Source organism: Rattus rattus, chromosome 10 (assembly GCF_011064425.1).
Source record: "Rattus rattus isolate New Zealand chromosome 10, Rrattus_CSIRO_v1, whole genome shotgun sequence".
Lineage (NCBI taxonomy): Eukaryota > Metazoa > Chordata > Mammalia > Rodentia > Muridae > Rattus > Rattus rattus.
The window spans coordinates 30,592,652-30,611,467 of NC_046163.1; the positions used below are offsets into that span (position 1 = coordinate 30,592,652).

Sequence of the window (18,816 nt, forward strand, 5' to 3'; positions counted from 1 at the left end):
GGAGTTTTCGAACTCTTCCTGAGGTGAGCTAAAATTAGTCAATACTGATAGGAAGAGACAGTCGGGGTGATAACTTTAGTGACTGTGTACCAGGGTGGTGTAAAAATTTAACCTAGGCTTTAGCCTCGTGAATGTTAAGGTTGAATCCAATTTAATAATTTACCATGATTAACACATTTGCTTCAATCATTATAGAGACAAATTTAAAGAGGATCCGCTTCCTTATCATTTCTATGTAGAAGAAAGAGTGATCTCGTCGTTCAGATTTTACCCTCACTGAGGTCGTGAAAACTTAGTTACATTTAACGTCCTCATGAGGTATCTTCCAGATGTAATATTTCAGCACTAAAGCTACCCTAAACCTCACACGGTTCTAATGTTTTGCTAAATTTCAAGACTGACCAAGCAGCTCCAGGAACTGTGGGTGATCTTTGCTCCCAAGAAATGTGCTTTTGCAACGACCTCATCCTGAAAAGGTCTCTACACTTGCAATGCCTTCCTCACTCAGAGACTGTCCCTTATAGTACAGGACTCTAGAATATTTAAAACTATCAAGATTCAGAAAATGCTTTTTCTCACTGCTTGACTCCATAACATAATTCAAAATATTTATAGATTTAGAGTTTTTAACCTATTTGTGAGATAATAGATAAGTAAATGAATTTAGGGTATTAAAATTACTTTTTTGAATCAAGCTCTCCAGGAAATAACTCTCAGACCATTAATATTCAATCCAGAACAATCCAACAGCCTCTCAGGGACTCACCTATTAGCACTTCCCAACCATATTGTTGTGGCAATCCTAATGTACTCCAACCCAGTACAAGGTGTGTCTCCAGTTATCTGTCACTGATAAAGGTTAAAGTATCATAGCTGCAAGTTTATTAGCTTTTTTCTCGGAAATTAGGTCCAGTTTCAAGGTGATCTCTCAGGTAACCACTCTCAGTCACTTGTCTTCACATACATACCCCTAGGTAGCTATCGGGGAGAGCTGAAAGCAAGAACTGTGTCCATGACCCTAGGAGACACCTGGCAGGTGAACTGTGTCTGACATTTTGTACTACAGGGGCCAAAAAGAGTTCTAAGTTGTAAGCCAATTGGAAGACTCAAAGAGAAAGGAGAAAAAAAGAAGGGAACAAAAGGGGAGTAGCAGAGAAGAGGAGGGAGCAGCTACAATGATCTGGGGAGTAGGAAGGAAAGAAGAAGGTGCCAATCACAACCCAGAAGAGGGCAGGTAAAAGGAAAACCAAGTAAGGGGCAGGTTGGCAGTCAACAGTGCTGGGAAGTATTAACCCCATAGCTGTGAGACACGTGCGTGTACTGTGGCTGACAGTGATACCAGTCCTGAGGATGTTTTAGAAATGAGGAAATGGTTGGAACATTTTTAGACCCTTCCTCTCAGAAATGGATGCTGGCTGGAGAGTACACAGCCCATAGCCAGGCCCTTTAAAGACTGGAAACATCTAAGAATGTATGGAGATCCTAAACAGTGGAAACATCAGGCAAAGGAGAACGTTAAGGAGCAAGCTTGTGCTCTCCAAAAGGCAGGAAGGGGCAAGATCATGAACAAGGCCAGACTTGAAGAGGAGAGGCACACCTCTTCCATATAATCTAGAAAGGAGATAAGAGGAGAAGCACTTCTTGTTTAGTTTGTTCCCAGCCCTTAGATCCCTAGGAGGGCACGGTCACCCACAGGGAGGGAGAGTACAGGGTAGGTGTAGAAGGTGGGAGAGGAGAATGGATTAAAAGGCTGAAATCATGATGGAATGTCGACAATCAAAGCGAAGGTGGTCATAGGCACCGCCTTAGTGAGTGTAAACCTTTTCCAGAAGAAACAGATGGGGGGACAATCACAAGGGATGAAAGCCAACTGCATTGTCACAGAAGACATGGGTGACTATTTCAAAGGCTAACTGGAAGAATGGTGAAGCTTACCCACACACAGATCAGAAACTACAAAAAGAATAGTAAATACAGACTAGTATCTAGTGGATATGGCTACAAGGACTACACCATTAAAAGGAAGTTTCCTACACACATAGACTAAATCGGGTTTCCTAGGCTTGCAGCAAGGAATAAAGACAGCTATGGAGTGGTGAACCTTCTCAAACATGTTAGAAGGAAGAGCGTAAGGATGTAGCTCAGTTGGTAGAGTATTTGTCCAGCATACACAATGTCACGTGTTCAATCCTCAGCACTGAATCGACAGCATACATGGGTACATGTCTGTCTGTAACAGCATGCAGGAGGAAAAGCCAGAAGTGTAGTGGCGAATTGGCTATACCACTTTGGCTCCCATCTGTCACACTCGCACACCCTCCCAGGAGCTATCTGGATTCAAGAATCACACACACACACACACACACACACACACACACACACACACACATTAATTTTAATATGCCTTGACTAGCTCAAAGGCTGGGCAGGTCTAATCCACCACCTGGCTAGCATACATTTTCCTCCAGTACTCCTGGCTCAACACCTACTATATCTGTTCTATCTTTGCTGCCCTATTGCCTTCTGGGCAGCCCCTCCCATAGGCCCATTTTCCTTTCCACCTACATTTTGGATGAAATTTCTGCTGCAGCTCTAAATCTGACCTGTCTCCCTCTGAGGCATGGTGATCTCCCCCTCTTTCTTATCTTCCAGTTCCTAGCCCTTGAAAATCTAAAAGTTTTGCCTCTCATTCTCTACCCAGCCATTGGCCATTGGCTCTTTATTGGTCAATCAAAAACCAAATGGAGACAAGGACATTCAGCAGATTGGAAATGCAGATTCCCGATTTGGGGGGTTGGATTAATTCAAAGCATTAGAACCAATCCCCAACACAGAAGGATCAGACATTCAAGGTCATCCTCAGTTACTTGGTGAGTTCAAGGCCAACCTTGAACACATGAGACCCCGTCTCAAAACGTAAAAAGGAAAACTATAGCAAAAAAATAAATAAATAAAAAAGCAAACAACAACAACAACAACAGGTTGTTGAGACAGAGGCCAACAGTTTAATAAGTCAGAGAATTTTATTTGTATTTTCTATACAATAGAAAATAACATATACGAGTAGGCATAGAGTGGTGTGTGTGTGTGTGTGTGTGTGTGTGTGTGCACATGTGTGTATATCAACAGCCTGGCTATCTTATAGGATTAGTGCATGAATTAAATGAAACTATTTTGTAAATGAAAAGAGTTACGTTGATATTATTTTCATTAAATGGAACGTCTCATTAATTGAATGTGCAAGACTTTTACAATTCCATCTATTGTTTTCTATGAATGCAGTCAATGAGCCAATAAATGATATCTTTGGGGTCCTCTCCTTGCAGTTGATAAAATCCTTAATTGTTCTAACCGATGAGATCTAACAGACTGAAACCAACAGTTTCCACCTCAGAATAAACAAAGAAAAAGGCAAAATTCACAGTGAGTTGATTTTGTGGTCCTGGCACATCTGTACTTTATAGAGACAAACTGCTGATTTAAAGGATTGCCTTGCTTTTCCTGTTAGTTTAATGAAACACGTATTTTTGCTCTGCATGTCCCAGGTAACTCTTGGGTCAAACAGTAAAGTCAAGCCTTTTATCACACTCTGACAGCAGGGAAAATCATTTCTGAAAAATACCATTATCAGAGGGGGGAAAGGGTGGTTTGAGCACTTTGGCTTGAGGTTTTCTCTATGATTTAAAAACCACTAAAAACCCTGGCACAGTAGTGGGTAGTGATCACAGAACTCTGGAGTCAATGTAGAAAGAGAAGCAGTTGGAGGTCAGCCTGTGAAGTGAAATCAGGTCCCAAAACAAAACAACAATAAAGAGTTCTAAAAAATGTTGTAAGTAACAGTGAAGTCATTAAATTGTGTCCTGGCTAAAATACATAAACCTACTCCATTCATGATAGAGTTTAGCAGTGGCATGCATGGCTAATGGGGATAAGCCCCAGGTCTGCAAAATAAATAAATCAAAATAAAATAAAAAACAAGCCCATCAATTATTAGAATGGTACAGCCTAAGATTTTATCTACATTTTCTTTGTATTTTTGGTTGTGAGCCTAGCCTTTAATGGCAGAGCCATCTCTCCACCCATGAATTTTCTTTGTAAATATAGATTTTTTTTTCTTCCAGCTATCAACATGTGATATGAACTGGGACCTGTGCACTGGAACCTTCTTCCTGTTTTGTTGTACTTTCACATGTTCTAGGACAATGAATTGAACATATCTATGTAAATTTCTTTGTGTAAAGTGGAGTTGAGGGTCATCTCATGAAAGAACCATTGGCACCCTTGTTGATCACAGTAAGCACTGCTCATACTGGCCTTGTTTTTAAGGGGAACTGTACCTGCTCGAGTCCGTGCTATGAAAACAGCATCTCCATCCCTTAAACATCAAAAATTGTTAGTGCCAGAAGATATGGGCCTAAAACAGACACTGTGGACATTTTGAAATAAGAATCCAGGTCATGGATCTCTGCTTCTCCCTGTTCCAGAGACAGACTCATCCTCTCATGCATCCCTTAGACATGATGTTGACATGAAGCGAGTGGATTCAACCATATAAGGTACCTGGTTACCAGGGCTGCCAGCTCATCTGGCAAAGTGGAGATTATTGTCATCATTGACATGTGGTCTACGTGTTCCAGTATGACTCTACCTATGACAAATTTAACAGCACAGTCAAGACTCAAAATGGGAAGCTGGTCATCAACAGGAAGGCCATCGCCATCTTCCAGGAGCGAGATCCTACCAACATCAAATGAGGTGATACCGTTGCTGATTATGTTGTGTGGTCTACTGGTGTCTTTACCACCATGGAGCAGGCTGGAGCCCACTTGAAGAGTGGGGCCAAAAGGGTTATTATGTTTGCCCCTTCTGCTGATGCCCCTGTGTTTGTGATGGGTGTGAACCAGAAGTACGACAACTTAAAATTGTCTGGAATGCTTCCTGCACTAACAACTATTTAGTGCCCACCCCAGCTAAGGTTATTCATGACAACTTTGGTATCGTGGAAGGATTCATGACCACAGTCCATGCCATCAATGCCACCCACAAGACTGTGGATGGCCCCTCTAGAAAGCTGTGGCATGATGGCCATGAGGATGCCCAGAACATCATCCCTCCATCCACTAGTGCTGCCAAGGCCATAGGCAAGGTCATCCAGAGCTGAATAAGAACAATTGGCATGGCCTTTTGTGTTTCTACCAGCAGTATATCTGTCGTAGATCTGACAAGCCTCCTAGAGAAAGCTTCCACGTATAATGACATCAAGAAGGTGTTGAAGCAGGCAACCGAGGGCCCACTAAAGGGCATCCTGGGCTACGCTGAGGACCAGGTTGTCTCCTGCAACTTCACCAGCAACTCCCACTCTTCCACCTTTGATGCTGGAGCTAGCATTGCTCTCAATGACAACTTTGTAAAGTTCATTTCCTAGTATGACAATGAATACGGCTACAGCAACAGGGTGGTGGACGTCATGGCCTCCAAGGAGCAAGAAACCCTGGACCACCCACCCTAGCAAGAGCAAGAGAGAGGCTCTTGGCTGCTGAGGGGTCCCTATTCCAACTCGGCCCTTGACACTAAGCATCTCCCTCAGTTTCCACCCCAGATCCCCAAAAGAATAGGAGGGATCTAGGGAGCCCTCCTCTCTCGAATACCAGCAATGAGGTTTACAAAAGAATCCAGGCTATACAATGGTGAGGTGAAAGTGAGTAGACTCTTAGTGAGGCTCATGCTGGGGCAAGGTGGGAACAAGATGGAAGTTGGAATACTTGAGCGTTCTTTTAATTCACTTGTCATTATCCTGAAAATGTGGTGTTTGGGGCAATTTTGAGTGTTCTAACAGCTCTCCTTCTATCCCCTTTATTCCTTTTCATAGAAATTACCAAGTAATCATGAAAGCTGCATTGTAGGAGCCTGCAATGAAGCCTACTTCCGTTAAATCTGTGTTGGTTTGACTGGGTGACTTTAAGTTGGAAACTCTAAATAAAACTGTCAGACTTAGCTATTGTATATTTCATATCTAACGAATTTCCTAAGCATTCTCCTCCCTCTTCTCCTTCTTCCTCTCTCCCTCTCTTTCATTCTTCCCCACTCTGTATGTGTGTGTGTGTGTGTGTGTGTGTGTGTCACATCTAGCCAGAGCCAAAGAATTCTTAGTAAGAAGCAATCAAGAGCAATCCTCTCTGCTCGTCTTACATAAGAACCACACAGTAGCCAGTCTCCTGAGCCATCCCTGTCACATTCTGCCGTCTGCTGAAGACAGGAACATCACCGAGAATTGCTGGAAGAAGAGTGACTCACCGGTGATACCCGCCACACACGCTATCTTCAAGGTAAACGCAAGTCAGGAGACAAGGCCACAGAGTCCCAAAATAGTCTGAGCCTGTCACTTAGTACCCAAAATAATTACTCAAGAAATAGCTCTTTCTGAAGGGAGAAATTACCCCATCAGTATAAAATGACACTGTCATGAAATTGCTGGATAATGACTTTTTAACAACTTCTTGGTACTCCTCCTGACAAGAAAATTGCAAATTAAAATTATATCAGCTAAATGGAGCCAAGAATTGTTTTCTAAAAGCTTTTCTTAGTTTCTGTCTCGGTTCGAAATAACCACCAATGAAGGAGCCAGTCAAGAGAATCCAATGTAAACTAGAAAGCAAGTGACCAGTAAATCCAGAAGACCAGGAGCTTCCCATGGGAGGAGGCTCAACACCCAGAGACCAAGCACACGCATGCTGGAGAGACAAAAACGTCCTATTACAGAGTGCATGACAGCGCTTGCTGAACTCACGTCTAAATAGGCCAGGCACACTCATCTCTCACAGCTGAAGATTGATGGGTATATTAGTGTCCTTGCATGCTGTAACAAATGTCCACACACTGAGTGGCTTAAGGCAACTTAAAATATTTGCCTAGTCCTGGAAGATAGACATGTAAATCAAGGTGTGAAAAATGTTGCTTGCCCCTGTAGATACGGACTGAGATTCTGTGTGGCACGTCTCTAATTTTAGTTTCTTTCACGTGCAGGCAAACCCTAGGGCTCTGGCTTTCACCTGGGTGTAGCGCTCCAGTCTATCTCCATTGTCACATGGTGTCCTCTCCCTATTTGCGTCTCTAACAAAGTTTGCTCTCCTTACATGGACTCCAGTCATTGGGTTAAGGTTCATCATAATTCAGTGTGCACTCACTTAACTTGATTACATCTAAAAATGCTACCAGCGGTGGGGTTGGTACCATAGTTTAGAAGGGGTCCCCATTCATTCCATAATGCCAGGTCTCTCAGCTATGCCATGACCATTCATCTCTGATGTGATCTGGAACCTCACTATAAAGTGAGGAAAACATTGGCTACTAGGGCTAAAAGCAGCTAGGCAGGAACCTAACTCTTTCTTTACAATTACCTAACTCCCAAGCAACCAACCATTGAGACCCAGGATGAAGTCAGGTTTGGGGTGTTGGGGTAAGTAAATCATTGCTTTTTTTATTAAAAAAAAAATAAAAGTAAAAACTATTAGCCAGGTATAGTGATCAACAGAACTGTAACCCCTACACCCTGGGTATAGAGGAACAAGAATCAGCAGTTGAAGGACAGCTTTTGCTGCATAACAAGTTCAAGTCCAGCCTGGACTACATGAGACCCTGACTCAAAGACAAAAACTAAGAACCCACAAGGCTAAAGCGAGAGAATGATTTGCTCTCCTTATACGGGGATAAACACCTTGCCCTCATTCATAGGTGGTTTTTCTGTGGAGACTAAGAGTCACCCATACTTCGTAATCTGTCTCACCTCTGCCTTGAAGGAAGCACATCAAGTATGATCATAGAATACAGCTGTGCGCTCATCCAGCTCCGAAAGAGCCTTCATTCTCAGAACCGCTTCAGCGTCCAACAGTGGTCGATAGATCAAAAAACTTCCCAGCCTCTAGACACAAAGACATGCTAGTTTCCACTCAGTACCAGGTTGACCGTCTTCCCTTATTGCTTGTTGTTTGGTTTTGGTTTTGTTTTTGTTTTTTTGATATAACATCCCTTGAACTTTATCTAAACAGCAGAGAAATGAGCAATTAACAAAAAAGAAGTATTTGGAAGAAATATGCAAATGTTCCATTGGGCACAACCTCAAAGCATTGTATTGGGGAGTCAAAGAAAATGTCCAGACTCCAGTGAAGGGGCTGCACGGACTGAACACGGTTGTTCTGGGGCCCCTCCTTGCAGCAGCAGAGGGGGGAAGAAGTAAGAAGGATAAGGAAGATGCAAATGTATGTGAGTATTCGGTGGTATTCCACTGAATTCCAGAAATATGCAGAATATAGAAGACCTCCGTCCCTTCATCTCTGCAACCCTAAGACAGGGCCCGCCATTCACAGAAAGGAGGCTGAGGATTCGAGCGCTGTGCCCAGGTTCACACTGGTGGTCATTGATGAAACTACCATGACTCCTGGGACTCTGAACCAAGATGGCGCTTACCAACAGGAAGAGTGACAAGGAGTAAGGGAAAGTTGTTTTCAGTTGGTTCTTAGTGACACCAAGCTCCCAGACTTTCAGATAGGAAGACGGTCTTTCAAAGAATAAAACACAGGACCCAGGACCTATGGAAAAATGTGACTTTGGTGCTGTTTTTGATTAATGCCCTAAGCTGAGTATGGAAAAGCGGCCTAAGCAAACAGAACAATCTGTGGTTAGTTTAATAAGAGATGGGGGCTGAAATTCAAGACTTTAAAAAAAAAGTCTTAACGAAACAGAATCCAGCCAAGCACATCCTTTCTTCCTCCCATTTGGTTTGCTGCCTTTTAAGACGCAGGCAGCACAGCCTATGTCCCAGTTGGGGGTAGGGCCCGGCTTTTAACAAGCCATGACAGGGATTTCCCAGGAAGCACCAGGAGAGGACCTTCCTTGGAAGCTCATGCATGATCAGTTTGCAAGACGAAGCTGCAGTGTCTGGACAACCATGAATAAAACAGGTAACCTGACCTGCTATGTTTGCCCTCGCTGGGTCATAGGACTGGAGACAGACAGCTTTGTGGGTATAGTCTAAGTCGCAGTGCGATGTCATCAAAACTACTAGAGCAATGCATGTGCCATGAAAGCAGACTGGAGACTCTTTAGAGAGAGGAAGGGGATGAGAGGGAGTAGTAGAGGAGAAGGGTGAGTTCGAACCAACTCACAGGAATGGACGGGCCACAAAACCCTTTACCCTTTAAATTTTAATTTTAAAAACCTTTTAGTGAGAATGCCTCAATTTCCAGAACTGTTTTCCTCCATGGGTAGCTTCTTAAGCATATTCTGTGTGCTAATTCCTTGTTTAGCACATTCTGTGTGCTATTTCCTTATATCTTTTTCTTTCACTGTTGGTTTGTTTCCCAAGACAGAGTCTTCTTGCTATGTAGCCCAGGCTAGCCTGAAATTCACAATTCTCCTGCCTTGGTCTCTGAGGTGCTTAGATTATACCACCACCTCCATGTCACCACCACCTCCATGTCACATGACTTAACTGACGACTAAATTTTATCCAGCCCTAAGCTATTCTGAGAAGTCCTAAGACTGCAATCTAATAGCCAATCCTCATGAGTCTAGGTAAGACCACAATAAACTCATCTGTGATGGGTGACTAATGCTTTCCTGCGTCTGGACACCAGAGTCCCAGCAGGTCTTTGCCCTCTCTGTCATGAAGTATATCACCCCCCTAAATTCATCCAGAGTGAACGGTTGTCACTGTCTTCCTTTCAATTGATCTCTAACTCAGAGCCACTCTGCTCCATGATTATCCCTGCCGTCCCCTCTCGGTAAGGATCCCGCACTTGGGTTTTTTAAGCAGGTTCATGGGCATCTCTACAGAATCCACCCACGGGCATCTGACAGGCACCAGCTCAGGAAAGCACTCCCTCGTTACAAGTGGATCCAATGCCAAGCTCTGCTCTGCCTGCCATGTAGCTTTGGTTACTCCCTCTACTCTTCTACTTCCTCACCGACAGAAGGGGAATAAAACAGGGTTGGCTCCCAAGGATGATCAGAAGAATCAGCAGAAAATAATCAGAGAGTGCATGGTACACGGTACAAGAGGCAACTCCTACAATTGGTCTGCTTCTGCGGGACCCCATCCTCCTTCACTCGCCCTCCATCCACATCACACCCATGGGTGAGCGTTCAACTCTGCACCTCCCCTCTTCTCATTTTTAATCATTGAGCAAAAGAATAATTAAATGGAATTAAACACAATTATTTGTTTCCAAACAGAGTCTCTCAAACTGAATGGGTAACACAGGAAAGACAGATTCGCAATGGAAGTCGCCGGAATCAGAAACAAGATGTGTGGCTAGCAAAGGCCCAAGTAGTTGAACATTTGCCTGGAGGTCATAGCACATCGTTCCTAGGCCTCATTGTTCAACTTGAAGGTTCAAACTGAGTAGTCAAGACATGGTTGGTAAAAATTCTGATCCATTTTAGGTAAAAGGAAAATCTATCTTGATTTTTGCCCAATACCTTGAGAAACATCGTATCTCATCATGAGATATCCCTAGGTTCAACTGTAAAGTGCTTCTCGTGGCTTTGAGACACATGCTTGGGTAAAGAGGGCTGTGTCAACAGCAGCAGTAAGAACAAGCAAACCAGCAAAACCAAGAACAACAGAGATAAAACAAGAACAACCTGTACGTGCCCTGCTCACAGGACAGTACAGCAAATGACTGTAGCTGAACTTAACCACTGTATGGTCAGAGCCAGCAAGCTCTGCCCCCTACACTAGGTGACCTTGCTCTATTTCCTGATACCTTAGTCTACTCCACATAAAATGAGATTAACAATAGAAACAACAATGCGTTAAAGATGAAGTGAGTAAAGGCTGGCTCAGTGACTCAGGTGGCAAAGTCCTTGTCACATAAGCACAAGGAACTGAGTTTGATGCCCAGAACCCAGTTCTAGCATTGGAATTAGAGATAGGTAAATGACCTGGATTTGATGGCCACCACCCTAGCCTAATCAGAGAGTCATAGGTCAAAGAGACCCTGTGTCCAAGAAGAGTGATTCTAAGGTTGATCTCTGACCTCAACACCAACACGTGCCCACCTGTGTGTGCACATGTACAACACACACCTGTGTGTGTATGCACACACGCACGCACACACGCAAGATAAAGTTAATAAAGCTAGACATGTGGCTCTTGCCAGTAATCTAAGCATCTGGGAGGCTCAGACAAGAAGATTGCTACACGTATAAGGCTACCTTGGGCTACATAGTAAGTTCTGGAACAGCCTGAACTACTTATACTCAAATATAAAATTATACTACTTTATATCTCAAATATAAAATTAATAAATACATAGTAATAATAGTAATTACTATTTTATATAAGTCAATTGAAGCATTTGTACACTGTGAAAGTGATTTCTGAGATTGTGGCATTGGTGATGATGAGGATAAATGAACTTTAATAAAGTCCACTTCTTCAAATCTGCTTCAAATCGAATTTGTACTTGACAAAGATTTAAGGGATTCTTTTGACATATGTTCTCAAATTTAAAATTCTGCTGTAAAAGACAAATATTGTTCTCTATAATTTATGTACTTGTAGATTTGTTATTTCAGAATCTTGGGGTCTTTCTAAATATTCTCTAAGTTCAAATGGCGCATTGGATTGATAACCAGATTCCAGTGTCCAGTGTATACTCCAAGCCAGTAACAAGGTAAATATTTACAGGCAAGTCTTTCAGCCTCACAGCCTTGGTCTTCTTAGACACGGTCATGCAAACCACAGGATACACACAGGGAACATACACGCACCCAATGCAGGGTCCGTGAGCCCTGTGGGTCAAGACGCACGTCCTCCTCATCTACTTCCTGTGTCCATACATCTAAAACGTTGCACAGAACAATTCTCTTGGCCCCTAGACTAGAACTTTCAGTCTAGTCAATAAAATCAAGATGCTATGGAATTCCTTTCTAAGGGAAGAACAAAATAAAGACAGTTGAAGCAAAACAGAATCCATAGTTCTTAATGACACTATCCAAAAATACTTTTTGTCTTAACCTTTCTTGGACAAAAGGCTGTCTCTGCAGGAGACCTGTAGGCCTTTGTGCTCACAGATAAGCACTTGGGAAACCAGGAAGTTAAACACACTGGGTTGTCTTCCAAGGGAGAGCCTATATAATTACATTTCCACCCAGAAGGCTGGGAACAGAGGTGGTTAATGGCCTGGTGATCTCTGTGAGTCCAGGACACAAAGGCTTCCTCTGGACCCCAGACCCTTACCTTGAGTCTGTTTATCTCAGTCAATTGAAAGCGTTATCCTCCCCTAAGTGTGTGCATTGTTTTCTTTGAGCCTGCTCTATGGATTCTATAGAACCTTTCTTTGTGGAAGATGTCACACGTACTTTACAAAGACTTGGATGTAGCCATGCCTTAAATTGATTGTGTCCTTGGGATTGAGTTTATTATCACCAGGAAATTTTTTCAACAAATTGACAGCTCTTAAGTATGCCTAAAACAAACCACCTGGAGTCAAACTCTAAATTGTGTTGGACCAGATTTCCTTCCCTCCTCTCACCGACCCACACTCTGCTGGCCATGTTGTTTGCAGAGACTACCCGCATGTCCCAACTGGATCAGAAAAAACAAAGATCAAAAGAATATTTCCAATCACAGAAAAAGTCAATTCATCCTATTTTCGCACAGCTTGACAGCAACAAATGACTCTTTTAAAATATGTTAATTGAAATGGTCGCCTCACTTCCTAAATCATTTTCTCCCTCCAACCCCTCCCAGCTACTCTCCCATACCCCAACTCTCAAGTAGATAGCTTTCTTTATTTATTCTTATTAATGCATACATATGTATGTATGTATGTATGTATGTATGTATATATATGCAAATATATATAAGTACAACGTGCTGTGTCCATTTTGGGGTGTGTGTGTGTGTGTGTGTGTGTGTGTGTGTGTGTGTGTGTGTTTTCAAGGCTGAACACTCCACGTTGGACAACCAGTAACGGGTCATATCTCTGGGAAGGCTAATTCTCCCTCTCCTTCCAGTTGCCTATAGTTCTTGGGGTAGAGAAGGGACCCTGCAAATTTTTCCTCTCCTATGTTAACATGCCCATTGATACTGTCATTCTTCCATATTGTTTATGCCACCATTTCTAGAAGGCTGTTTCATAGTAGACTTCCTAGTAGTCTGGCTTTTCCAATCTTTCTGCCCACCCATCCTCAATGTTCCCTGAGCCATAGATGCAGGGGCTGTGGTGTAGATACAGCCGTTGGAGCTGGGCTGCCCACAACTCATAGATCTCTGCATTGTATATTTATGACAAAAGGGTATAAAAGTAACTAAACTTAACAATGACTCCCAGGATGATATTTGCTCAAGATATTTTCTTGGGAGTTCTAAATAAGATGACACCTTAATACACTGAAAATACTATATCTCAAATACATGATTTTTAAGTTTTTAAAGAACATCCTCTGCAAAAAAAGAATGTGCTCAAAAACTGAAAACCATTTTAGTCATCTAAATCCTCAAATGTCCCTCAAGCATTTGACTTACTTCCAGGAGAAACAGTTAACATGGGACAATTCTCCATACTCATCAGAGCAGAGAAGGCAGTGGATTCACACAGCCTTTGAGGACCTGTGTAAGTCTTCTTAGCACATAGGGATTGGGGAGGTAGTCCTTGGTTAGTTCAAAAGAGCTGTAAGAAAAAGATTTTGCAATTCCAAGCCAAACTGTTTACGTGTGACATTTTCCTGCATGGGCAAGCCTCTTCAGCTTTATCTTGACATATCTGCTATCTCTCTTAAAGATTTTTCACACTAAAATATGCCATTTCACACATGCAAAACACTTAACTCTCTCTCCCTCCCTCCCCCCCGCATGCCAAAAATCATCATAGGATCTCTGAGAAATTAGTTATAAATTTTCATGAGCAAAAACTAGAAAATTTATGTTACTAAGTATGTATGAGTCTTATACATTATCTTATTAACAAGCCATGATAAAGATTTTCTACATAGAGTGAATACAGCATAACTTAAGGATAAACACACACATATACTATAATTTATACATATACTATATATATATATATATATATATATATATATATATATATATATATACACATACATATATCCAGAGGTTTGGATCTTAAAAATTTTTCATTCATATCCTTAAAAGTCTATTTGATGGATCCTGAAACCGAGTCTGATGACCTATGTTGGATCCCCAGGACCTCCATGGGGAAAGGAAAGATTGGATTCCTACCAGTTGTCTTCTGACCGCCACACTCATGCCATGTCATGTGGACACATAGACATGTGCATGCACACATACACACAGTCATTCTTGAATGAATGAATGAATGAATGAATGAGCATAAATAAATGACACTTTTTAAAACCTTTAAAAAACTTTTAAAAAGCTATTTAAATAGTTATTGTTTGGCATTTTTAGTCTTGTCACACAATCCACATCTGCCACAGCATTAGTAAAACAAGACCAGTTACACGAAAGTGAGTCCAAGTTCCTTGTGTATCTGAATTGTACTAATATACTAATATTGGCTGTTATTTCCTACCAGACACTCTCCCAAGTTCATTAAAGGTATTGCTCATATATTAATCACAATTTCATAAAATAGTTACTATTCTTACACAACAGAACAGAAAATCATAAAACCAGTAAGAGGCAGGAAACTAACCCGACACCAAGAGCAGGATTCTTACCTTCGAGTCTCCTGACTTTGCAGTACTGGTTATAACCCTGCCTGTGTGTCTAGCTGTGGCTAATGGTGTTCCTACTGTGGCTTATCACCTGACCCTTCTTCCCTTTTCCCCCATTCCTTTGATGACAGAATTGGCTCGAGGGGCTGATGACAGTCCCTTTCAGAGACTGAAATATACCCTCAGAGACAGATAATCCCTCATCATCTAGGATGCAGGTATGACGGCAGACTGTGTCATTTGTTTCACTGACTTGACATCTGAAACACCTTATGTATGAGCAATCTATCACTTCAGCAGTAAAGTATAAGCCCATTCAACAAGACAGGCATTTGAAAAGTCATGGGGATGGAAAGGGTTCAGTGTTTAAAAGGGATTGCTGCTCTTTTAGAGGTCCTGAGTTCAGTTCCTAGCACTTATGACACACAACTCACACATACCTGTATCTCCGTCTCCCACTCCCTCTTCTGGCAGCTTCAGGTGCTCGCATACTTAGAAAAATACATATACACACATAAAAATAGTTTTAAAAAAAGGAAGACAACTGCACCAGATAGTGTTCTGTAACAGTTTCCTTTGAGACAGAACCATTCCATCATGCAGGGAAACTGCTTAAGCAGGAAGGTAAACAACTCAAAATAGCTTCAGGAAGTCCCTGAAACTGATCAGATTCACTAGGCCGGTCCCTGCCAGAGTAAGCAATCAAGCCAAGAGTCCTTCTCAGAAGAGCTAAGTCAAACTACAAAGAAGACTCTGAGGCCAGACACCAGCCAGAAAAAAACAGACACCAGCCAAGCTGCCTGAAAGAGGTTTAGACCAACTGAGTCACTTGGAAAGGATACTCTCTAACCTGCTGAGCTGATTGCAGACTGTACAGTGTGTTCCAGGTTCCCAGCTTTGTGAGCTGTCACCCGTGCTGGGATGGGCTTTGATGATGCAGCTGTCTTACAGTCATTTCTGCTCCTGTAAGTAAGCTCTCACCCATACTCTTGTAAGTAACTCCAATAAATCTCATTGGTTCACAAAGTTGGACTTTGGTGATGTCTTAGGGTTTCTATTGCTGCAACAAAACACCGTGACCAAAAGCAAGTTGAAAAGGAAAGGGTTTGTTTGGCTTACACTTTCATCATAGTCCATCATTCGAGGAAGTCAGGACAAGAACTCAAGCAGGACAGGAACCTGCTGGCAGGAGCTCATGAAGAGGCCACAGAGGGGTGCTGCTTACTGGCTTGCTCCCTCGGCTGGTTCCCTCTGCTGTCTTAAAGAACCCAGGATTACCAGCCCAGGATGACACCACCCACAACGAGCTTGGGCCCTCCCCCATTGATCACTAATTGAGAAAATTTACAACAGCTGGATCTCATGGAGGCATTTCCTCCTTCAATTGAAGCTTTTTTTCTCTGTGATGAGCTCTAGCTTGTGTCAAGTTGACACAAAAAAAGCAGCCAGTACAGGTGATAGCAATACTTTGGTATGTCATATGATCCCTGTCTGGGTGAGTAGACATGTATGTTGCTTCTGCCCAGGAAACATTTTGTCACACAGCAGATAGTCACTTTCAAAGTCCATTGTAGCTACAGTACAAATGGAAACTCAAGTCACACAGACTCCTGGTGTTTATTAGAAGTTCGTGACTCATAATATCCTACAGATCCATGTTGTCACAAAGGAGTGTCCTTGCATTTTGAAAGCTGCTCTAATATCCCCTTTAAGATATGTGGACCATACCTCACCTATTGACAGATGTGCAGGTTGCTTTTAAATTTTCATTCTTGTGAATAGCATTACAATGAGAAAGGTGTCTCTTTGACACACTAATTTCATTTCTTTTGCATACGTACCCAGAGGTGAGATGTCAAATATATGGTAGTTTTATATTTAACAATCTTCGTACAGTTCTCCACAATGATTATATAAATTCATATCCCTATAATCAAAATAAACATACACTAAAACATAAAATTGTAACTCAAATGTGTACAGTTACTGTTTGTTTAATAAAATGACTAAAAATAAAAAATTTTGAAAAGGCACCTGAGAACGCTAAAAAAGAAAAGAAAACCAGGTTTCATTTGGACCCAAAGAAGTAAAGACAAAGCTGTGTCTCAAGAGGGTGACATGGGCAGCATCTACATCCAAGAAGGGAAGGGGGCTATAGGTCTAGTCACACTGTTTAATATTAACATCCAGTGTTGGTCCAAACAGAAGAGGGTACCGTGACCACTCCCATGTAGAAGTATCCACAACTCAGTGAAGCAAGCCTGAGGGCAAACCATGGTGTGACTCTAATGTGTATTGTGCAACACTTATCTTACCCCAGCCCTCATGGCCAGTCCATGAGCTAGAGAGACCTTTTTTAACAACAATCTTCTAATTAAAATGGCCATTTATTTTCTACTGTTTGAAACTAAAACCCTGCCTTAGTTTTCTGACCACTGCCCTCTTAGCAGCTGAGCACAGATGGAGTAATAAAGATCAACACTCACTAATACTCTTTCAGTTGAGGAAGCCTGGGCCCAAAACTCAGATGTCATGAGAGCCAAGTTCATTTTGGAGAGTTCTCCAGGAGAATCTAGGGTCCCCACTTTGGCCACACATGAGAGGTTTCTTCCTTCGCTTTGGAAACCAACAGGATATATCTCTCTAACCATTTCTCCTCCATTGTCTCCTTTCTTTTACATTCCCTTTCCACCTTTGTGAATCCTGGAGAGTCCGTCTGGATAATCTACTTACTCTAGGTACGTTTACTAGCAATCTTAATTTCAGTTGCAATTCTAACTCCCCTTTGCTGAGTAATCTAATTCACTCATAGATCTTAGCAATTGGGATGTAGATGTCCTTGGCGGATATACGATTCCTGTACACCCTAAAGTATGTAGTTATATGAGGTATGCTCACTCTCCAAGTATGGACACTTACGGTAATGGGGCAACTTAGAAATTAGAATCTGGTCTGACTGATTGAACAAAATAACAACCCCGTTGATATTAATGAATGGAATTCTCATGGTCACTTACATGGGGAATTCCTTGTAGAAAAGCTCTGAAACAGCCAGAATCACATGAAGGAGAGGGGTACCACAAGGACAGTAAACATGAAGTAACTATTTTTTCTGGCATTGAACAGCCCAAAAGGAAAGAAAATATTGCAGTCAGAATGTCCCCCAAAGGGTAATATGTTACTCTTGGCCCTACTTGGGCCTGGAGGAAGGATCTAGCTAAAGGAAGTGAACAACTAGGGGTGGGCCTTGGGGTTTCTGAGCCTGGACCCACTTTTGGTCACCTACTTCTTTTTGACTACACAAGAATATGACAAGCTACATCAAACTCCTGTTGCTATCCAAACACCTCCTGCCATGGCTTCTGCTAGCACGATGGGCTGTGTTCTCCCAGATTGTGAGTTTCCTTTCCTACACTGCTTCCTGTTGGGTATTTGGCTACACCGATGAGAAGAATGCTCAATACAGAAAGATGTGTATAAAATCCCAAATGACTTGTTACAGCTACAAATGATCAGTTACCTCCGTGCATATCTCCTAGGAGAATCTCCTACTGTGGGCTATGACATTCCTCACAGTGCCACCTCCACCAGAGCAACCCAAAGATTTCCCTCAGATGTTACCAAGTTGCAATGTGATGAGATTGAAAGTCTAGGAAAATTCCTTGGATAAAACTAAGGATGGTGATGATAAAAAAAAAAAAAAAAAAGTCAGAGTCCCAAAGGTTTAGAATACAGATACCTTGGAAGATTCAGATGGTTCACACTATATCAGATCTAGCCCCTACTGAGGCTAAGAGAAGCCTTCAGCCCCCCCCCCTTTAATAAAACTTCCTCATTGTTTAGAAGTCTTATGAGAGCTCACTGGTTATTTTCCGAAGGCCAGAAATTGATACAATAGAAGCACACTTCCCTGACGTCGTAAGAAATGTCGGCCTTTTAGAGTCATAAATGTTAGTGTTTAATAACCAAGTTCAAGGTAGCAGATATATAGTAACTTAACAATAGGATCATCTGCCTTTCCTTGATCATGCCAGGAACTAAATTCAAGCCCCTTGCATTGAAATAGTGATAGTTCAAGGTCCTACTAGATTTTTATAATTAAAAAATAAA

The 18,816-nt window shown here is 42.1% G+C and overlaps 1 pseudogene; it reads left to right on the top strand.

Annotated features, from left to right (window-relative positions):
• The first annotated feature begins 1,766 nt into the window (after positions 1 to 1,766).
• On the top strand, positions 1,767 to 8,478 carry LOC116911623 (annotated as a pseudogene).
• The last annotated feature ends 10,338 nt before the right edge of the window (positions 8,479 to 18,816 follow it).